Consider the following 8,551-nt stretch of genomic DNA (forward strand, 5'->3'; position numbering starts at 1 on the left):
CTGTACAGGAAAAACATACTGCATGTTGTCTCAGAAGTGTCTTTTGTTGATTTAGTCATTCTGACTTCAAAGAAAGGAAAGAAAAAAAGGCGTAGGAATCTAGTTTTCTCATTTCTTGGATTTCGCCCACAAAACACACCTTATGGATGAACGAGAAGAGCCTAATAAGAAGGGATTTATCCTGGTCCAGAAGAGTTTGAGCCGACGGATGACACCAGCGTTTGATTTCCACGGCTCATTTTTCCCCCTGACATAAACCAGAGAACACAAAGCTCGCTTTAGAAGAGCCGCTCATGGAGTGAGTGTGATTGGAGTTGAAAAGTTTGCAGCTGTAATGGCGGCCGTTTGAGATAAGTGTAACTTATTTCATTTGTCGGTGGTGTCACATGCTCTCGCTGCTTTGAAGTGGCAAATTAATGACAAGTGAGAACAGTAGCCATTCTGCAAAGAGAATGACCCCTTTTCTAATGGCCGTGTGGCTCAGAGAGAGTCATCTGTCTGCCCCTGCTAATTATGTGAATCCAGCAGTTTGAAAAGTGTCTTAAGGCTGTTTAGGAATAAAAGGGACATTTAAATGCAGAGCACTTTGAAAATTACAGATCCTTCAAAATACTTCCCGCCGAGACGTCGCTTGTGCGCGAACGAGTCCTGTTTTCTCTTTGTCTCGTTAATTCTGCTTTAGAGGGAACAGCCGGCATTCAGGAGGAGCTCGGAGATGGCGCCGCTGCCCCCCAACAGTTTCCCCTTTTCTATTACGGGGAGATTCTTTCTAAACTTTTCTTACTTCTATGAAAAACTTCTGGCGACAAAGAAACGCCTCACAGAAACAACGCTTTGATTCTTTTCTGACACCTCAGACAAAAGTATTCATTTATTTATCTCTAATCCAGGACAAAAGTATTTATTTATTTATCTCTAATCCAGGACAAAAGTATTTATTTATTTATCTCTAATCCAGGACAAAAGTATTTATTTATTTATCTCTAACCCAGGACAAAAGCCAGACTGATTAGCAGGTTTTACAGAAATAGTGAAAAATCGGGTCTCGAACTGGACGACAGATGAAGAAACACCAGTAAGACACTTTGATCATCTAAATGTGCAGCTACAGACGACCAATACAGCTGAACGAACACCCAGTCATGGAATATAACTCAAGTACAAGTAGGGATGGGTACCTTTGACATTTGAATTGGTCCGGTACTAATTCCCGGTACCTAGGAATCGATACCGGTACTTAACGGTAACAATTTTAGATACTTTTGAGTGTTTAAAATTTTAATTCTCTTTTATAATTAAACATATTTTTCTCAATATAAAACCATATTTGATAAATGTCACGATAAATAACATACAACTGTTTGTATTTTAACATCGTCCTTGTAGTTTTATAAGCTGATAATTAAACTGAAGCAAACATCTTTACTCTGAACTAAATTTACTGTGTATCTTCATTCCTTTTGCCGTCCTTTTTCATTTGATTTTTCCTACTGGGAAGTTAGAATTTCCGAAGAGAAAGCAAACGCATCATTAGCTGATAACAATGGTGGCAATGGAAGCTAACATATCAAGCTAACATTATCTTAAACATTTTATTTAGCTGCTGGAGCAGATTAAAACGATGATGCCTCACACTTAGATCGTTGTCGCTGGTTTCATCTTCACCCAATCACCCGTCGCATTTAGTAAAGTGAAGCCAAACTTTAGAAAGCGTTCATGTTCTTCTAGTCGGAAATTCAGAGTTCCGAGGAGAAAGCGAACGCACCATTAGTGAAACGGAAGCTAACATATCAAGCTAACGTTATCTTAAACATTTTATTTAGCTGCTGGAGCAGATTAAAACGATGATGCCTCACACATAGATTGCTGGTTTCATCTTCACCCAATCACCCGTCGCATTTAGTAAAGTGAAGCCAAACTTTAAAGCACGTTCATGTTCTTCTAGTCGGAAATTCAGAGTTCCGAGGAGAAAGTGAACGCACCATTAGTGAAACGGAAGCTAACATATCAAGCTAACGTTATCTTAAACAGTTTATTTAGCTGCTGGAGCAGATTAAAACGATGATGCCTCACACTTAGATCGTTGTCGCTGGTTTCATCTTCACCCAATCACCCGTCGCATTTAGTAAAGTGAAGCCAAACTTTAAAGCACGTTCATATTCTTCTAGTCGGAAATTCGGGGTTCCGAGGAGAAAGTGAACGCACCATTGGCGAAACGGAAGCCAAGCTAACGTGATCTTAAACATTTTATTTACCTACCGGAGCAGATTAAGATGAGGATGTCTCACTTAGATTGTTGTCGCTGGTTTCATCATCACCCAGTTAGCCATCACATCTCGTTTACAAGTCATTTTAAGCTTGATCAGTTAAATTATCATTAGAAACTACAACTTTTTTTTTTTACTCAAAATGAAATTTGTTTACAATCTGAAACAATGAATTGACAAAAAACCATCTAAAATTAAGACATTGTGGCGAACCTACCATCCACCCTGTAAGATGAGAGACTGATCTGATCAAAATCTGTAACAGGAAGTGTGTAGACACACTTCCTGTTACAATTTGTAATCTTCTCTGAACATAAAAGTTTAAGCATGTTGCAACAAACTAAAACAAAGAGATTTGAACTTGTTTCGTTAATGAGCCAAACTTCCAACATCCTTCAGTAACCTGAACATCTCTCATTGAAAGCATTGCTCTTTTTCCTCTGCCTTGCTTCTCCTGATTATTATTTGATTGCTCATTAGCCGCTGCGATCGGCGTGCACGCATCTGCTCCTGAAACCTCTTTCCCTTTTTTTTGTCAGTCTAATTTTTCATATGTGAGAGAAACAGCCCTCCCTCTCTAATTGCCTCGCTAACATGTGACAAGACTCCTCTGAGGATGGACCGGTGCAGAGACGCTTTAATGTGAACTTAATACCTGACACGCGTGTTTGGAAGCAAGAAAACAGGGAAATGATTCTTTTCATTAAAGTAACCCCGACCTGCTGGTTTCTAGCAGCCTTCCCGGCGGACGTCCACCCTGCTTCCCTTCTCTTACAGCGTATGATGTGTGGATGAAGGCTCTTTCCAGCGCCATAATGACTGTACACCGAAGATTTTCAAGGGCCTGCTCATGACAATCCCATTTTCTGTGTAATTTCATGGTTGTCTTCTTGAATGAAGATATTGGCTGCTGTGAAGCACGAGGTCAGAGTCTCCCTGCTCCGTTTTCTGGATTGTTCCGGAGTATGTTTCCCTTCACTTGATGAAAAGTAATTCATCATTTACACCCCTGAATTCTGCCACTTCTTCTCTTTTTTTAACCCCCTCCCCCCACCCCACCGCTGTGCTATCGTCTCTCTCGTTGCAGTAACAACTTTCTTCCCCTCTCCTCCTCTCCCTCCCTGATTCCCTGGAGTTACCTATGGTGGCGCTGAGGGATAGATCGGTTCAATACGGCGGCAGGTCAGCCGTCCCTGAGAGCAGGTTGGCCCTCCCAGGCCTCCCCACTGCCCCCGACTCGTGATAGACTTTGTCACCTCTCAGGAAGTCACATCCCGCCAGCTCAGGCATCCTTCAGTATCACCGAAGTGGCTTTGGCACCCAGCGGGGCGTGTGAGCTTAAAATTGATTTTTCTCTCCCCCCTAATTCTGTGTTTTTTCTTCTCCTCGAGATCAGCCAGGTTCCCTTAAGGGAGGTGGTTGACAGCCAGCTGAAGGCCTCAGCCAATCGCAGCACAGCAGCAGTGTAAAAGACACCCAGGGATACTTCCTCTGCGCCTCCTGGAGCTGGAGGGGGGCAAAGGTTTCTGACATGTTGAGGAAGTGGAGGAAGAAGGTTGGGGGGAAAGGGGGGGGGGGGGGGGGTTGTAGCTTAGAGACTGGTGGGGTTTTCCCTTCGATTCCTCCTCCTGCATGGCCGCCTGACTCCTTCGGAGTGATATAAATTGACTCTAGGGGCCTTCAAACTCACTTTTATTGTTTTCATTTCATCACAAAGCCCACAGGAGGAAAAATCATACTTCCTCACTTTACTTTGGCAAACATTTCTTTGGGTAAAGTCAAGTTTGGATCATTTTAATCATTCTAACATTTTATCAAGTCTTACTTAAATATTAAAGGGCTTTAAGCCTGTTAGTTTAGTTTTGTTCCATGTAGGTTTGACATACTTATGGTCAAGTAATCCAAACTAATCCAGGACCGAAGGTTGGCTTTCTGCTTCCTAAAGAGCTCCTCCTGGGAAATCCTCATGTTCACAGACTAGAACGAGCCTAGAGAGTTTGGAAAACCTCCAGAAGGAGGCGATTAGATCATACCTGATCAGATGCCTGACACACCTGAGCTGAGTCCATTCCAACCAGCGTTGTTTATCTACTGGATTAAGATAAAAGTTATTTTAACAAGACAAGTTATGGGCTCGACACACGGGAGGCGACATCGCCTCTCCTCCATTCATTTTCAATCAGACATGCGTGACAAAGCGATAATCGCGGGTCTCCCTCCTACTAAGCGAAACGCGAAAAACGTGCGTGTGAAATATTGCGCTCGTGCACGTGTCGTGCACAGGCGACCCAGCGACGCGACCCCAGAAAGTTGAAACATTTCCAACTTTTCATCGCTGTCGCTCGGACGAGGACCAATCAACGGAGGTTTCATTCACTGACCAACGAGCGGACAGGATGCTCCGTACATCTCCGAGCAAACATGGAGGAGAAGTTGATTATTATTATGTTTTATTTAGTAAAACCAGAAGTAAAATTTCACATAACTCTAGCAGCACCTTGTGAAACATCATATCTACCACTCTTTTTTAACTCTGAACCGCTTAAATAACCTTAATTCCCTCCAACCTGACACAGCCAAGCAAAACAACGGAAGTTTCGATTTCGCCATGGAACAGAACACGTAGACGGCTTTACCGCTAGCCGCTGCCGTGGATCGCCTCCCGTGTGTCAGGTAATAAAAGCGACAGTGAGGAATTTCGCTGATCACGGTCTTTTGTCGCCTCCTGTGTGTCGAGCCCCTTACCCCGGCTTTCCACGGGAGCCGTCAGCAGCACGTTACTGCAGCAGCACGTCATAGCTGCTGATAGGAACCGCTGTGGTCAACAGAACCTTTTCCACCGGAGCCGTCAGCAGCGCGAGCCGGCCGCGTCTCAGGAGCAGCATGTCGCTGCCTTTACGCGCGGTTCTATTTTCTACGCGTGACGCCTCTGAAACGGGTCAAGTTCGACATTTTTGGGGAAGGAAGGACAGGAAATCGGACGCGGAAATGGAGAGAAGCTCCCGAGCTTTTCAGAATAAAGAACGTACTGCCTTCCGCTTGCTTTGCTTTTTAAAAAGTTACTAAAGCTTGGTTTATGCTTGACGCATTCACTTTCCGCGCAGTGATGCGGCTCGCGGCTGGAACGCGCTTCACAACTCGCAGCGTTTATGGTTCGTGCGGCTCGTCTCTGCGGTGAGCCAATATTCTCCCAAACTGTAGGGGGCAGCATGGAGCTCTACAGCATGCATCCAACACTACACCATAGTAGAAGTAGAAATCACTGTTAACAACATGGTATTTCAGCATTTTTTAACAGCGTCCTCATCTTTTCCGACAGTGCGAGCTATTTCTCTCCAAGAATTATTAACAACATGTTGATCACGGTGATCTCTGAGAGCTGAATCATACAAATGTCTGTATTTACGAACCTCTGCCGTGCCGGTCCGCCTTGTTTTTCCGCGTCTGACCGTCCGCGTGGTTAGAAATTTTCCGAGGTGCGCGTTGCGGAAATCTTGGGCCGTGCGGAGACGCGGTGGAGGGGCGTGGTTGTTAAAATGACGCAAAATGACGCAACTTTTCCGCGCGGAGCCGTGTGGACCTCGCGGACGCGTCAAGCATAAACCAACCTTAACTGTGCGGCCCCGTGAGAAGTTATCACCTAGCTAGCGGTCTCCTTTGTTTTTCAGGTCCGTATTGGCAATTATAAAACGGACAGAACATAAAACACAAACCATGTTGTAGTTTTCTCCTGCTTGTTGTTGTGTTTACTGACGAAGTCACTCGTGTGACTTCGTGCTCTGTCGGTGACAGCTGCTCCCCTGCTGCTTCGCGTCTCGTGGGAAGGGCCAAGCAGCAGCTTACGCGAGCAAGACGTGCTGCTGCAGTAACGTGCTGCTGCCGGCTCCCGTGGAAACCCGGGGTTAGTCGTGTTGAAACTGATACTTAAATGATTTAATTCCCTACCAATCACCACTTTGATTGAAGAAAATATTTTAATTATATTCATTTCAAGCAGCTGGACAAAAACGGGCAAAACTAACAAAATAACAAGTTATGATTTTGTTTGTTGTATAATTCTAAGTTGAATCAATATGGTAGATTTTACAGTGTGGTATTCTTGCTGTTTCGTGTTAACGTGGGCTGCATGGTGGCGCAGTGGTTAGCACTGTTGCCTCGCAGCACGAAGGTTGCAGGTTCGAATCTCGGCTGCGGCCTTTCTGCGTGGAGTTGCGTGTTCTCCCCATGCATGCGTGGGTTTCCTCCGGGTACTCCGGTTTGCCCCACAGATCACAACATGCCCTATAGGTTATAGATTGTAAGTCACTTTGGATAAAAGCGTCTGCTAAATAAATAAACATAAACATAAACATCAACATCTAACATGGCTTCCCTATGACCAGCCGGTAACATCTGCTGAGTGTCCGGAGTCTAATCAGAGTCTTTAATCCTCAGAAAAGAGGAAACTCTTGAGACTTAAGAGACAGAACCTGATCATCCCGTCTCATCAAGGCTCTGGCTCTCCTGTAACCCTTCCACGCTGAATAAAACCTCCCTCCCCAGCTCCTTGGAAACTAATTCCCGGGTGCTTAAGGAAGTACAATGAGCTCAGATTGGTATCATCAGTAAATTACACCTACGGCGCCGGCGCCGCTGCCTGAACCCGACTCGCTCATGGAGTGGAAGCTCCTTCACGGTGGCAGGAGATTATGTTAAGGTCCATATGTTAAGGACATGATGACACACCTACAATCAGCGTAAAATGGGACCTTAAGACTGGCCTGTTCAAAGACTTATTCTCAGGCTGTCTGCATGCAAGATGAGCAGAGCTCTGCAGGAGTAAAGGGAGGCAGCATCTGAAAAACATCAGGGGGTATTCAAGTGTTTTCACCTGGAAAATGATACACACACACAACCTTTTTGTTAGGAGAGATAAAAACGATCCTTAAATATGATTATTGAGGAGATATTTATCGCACATTTGAAATATTCCAGAAATGAGTCTAAAAATTCCAGCACCAGCAGCATTACCGGGCTTAAAATTTGAATGTGAAAATGTATTTATTTATTTGGTCTAATCAGATTTAATGTCTCACTCTTAATTAATAGACTCCCATAAAGTTTGGCTGCAAAGTCTGCAGGAAGAAAACATGATGCACCCAACAGTGTGTTGTTGTGTTCTTTCAGTGGGTTAAAATATGTATCTGTCTGTTTGTATGTCTATGTGCAATGGTGCTTTTATCTATAGGCTGTTCTTAAAAGACCGTTTTATTCCATATGATGGTGATTTTTAGGAAAATAGCCATCAGTGGCAGCTGGTGAAAAGCTTTCTGGATGGGGCTTCGAGTGAAATATTTCCCTTCTTAGTCCGTTATAAGTATTAAAGGGGCATTATGGAAGTTTGACAGCCAAAACATGTAAATAAATAATAAATGTCTTCTTCATACATTCTCCTGCAATGCCCTGGTCCTGTAGAATGAGCCCTGGTATTTTTACTGTGATTGCCTGTTTTTCTGTAAAATCACAGAAAAAGAGAGATGCTCGGGTCGAGCAGGCTGCTTCATGCGCGTTCACGCTCAGGCATAGCCCGTAGCATTTGCTATCCGTAGCTTTAGCAGCAGAGAGAGAGGCAGTGCCACTTTGTCGCTGTTCCTAACGCCTAGTGACAAAGCTAGCTACATTTCTGATGACCCTTAGCTACTTTCTGTAGAACTTTCTTCTAGATATTTCCTGCTAATTAGCAACAAAACAGCCATTTTTGCTTCGAACCGTTCTTTGGTTTGACGTTTCAGCTGTCATCAACGATATAAATGTTACAGATGCTGTGAATGCTACTAGAGTGTAGCTCACCTTGTAAGATGTCGGACTCTCGTGCAGAAGACCTGAGTTTAATTCTGGGTGTGAACATAGTTTATTTAGAGTTTCTTTTTTTACATTAATGGTATATTTTTTACAGTAAGATGCCCAATTTTTTATTTGAGACTCGCCGAACGGCATTGAATTCACAGATAAAAAAGATGTGGGTTCAACTTTCATTTTGGAACAATTTTTCAAGCAAGGGAAGGGAATGATCTGAGCATGCAGGAGGACTGACCCATCTTAATCCTTTGTCGGCTGTGCTGAAGAGAAAGGTACAGAACCACATTATTTAATTAATTAGCTGCACGTTCTCCTGTCCTCTGTCCTCCGGGCCACACACACACACACACACACACACACACACACACACACACACACACACACACACACACACACACACACACACACACACACACACACACACACACACACGACTGTCTCAGCTG

Source organism: Nothobranchius furzeri, chromosome 3, assembly GCF_043380555.1.
Source record: "Nothobranchius furzeri strain GRZ-AD chromosome 3, NfurGRZ-RIMD1, whole genome shotgun sequence".
NCBI classification, from domain to species: domain Eukaryota; kingdom Metazoa; phylum Chordata; class Actinopteri; order Cyprinodontiformes; family Nothobranchiidae; genus Nothobranchius; species Nothobranchius furzeri.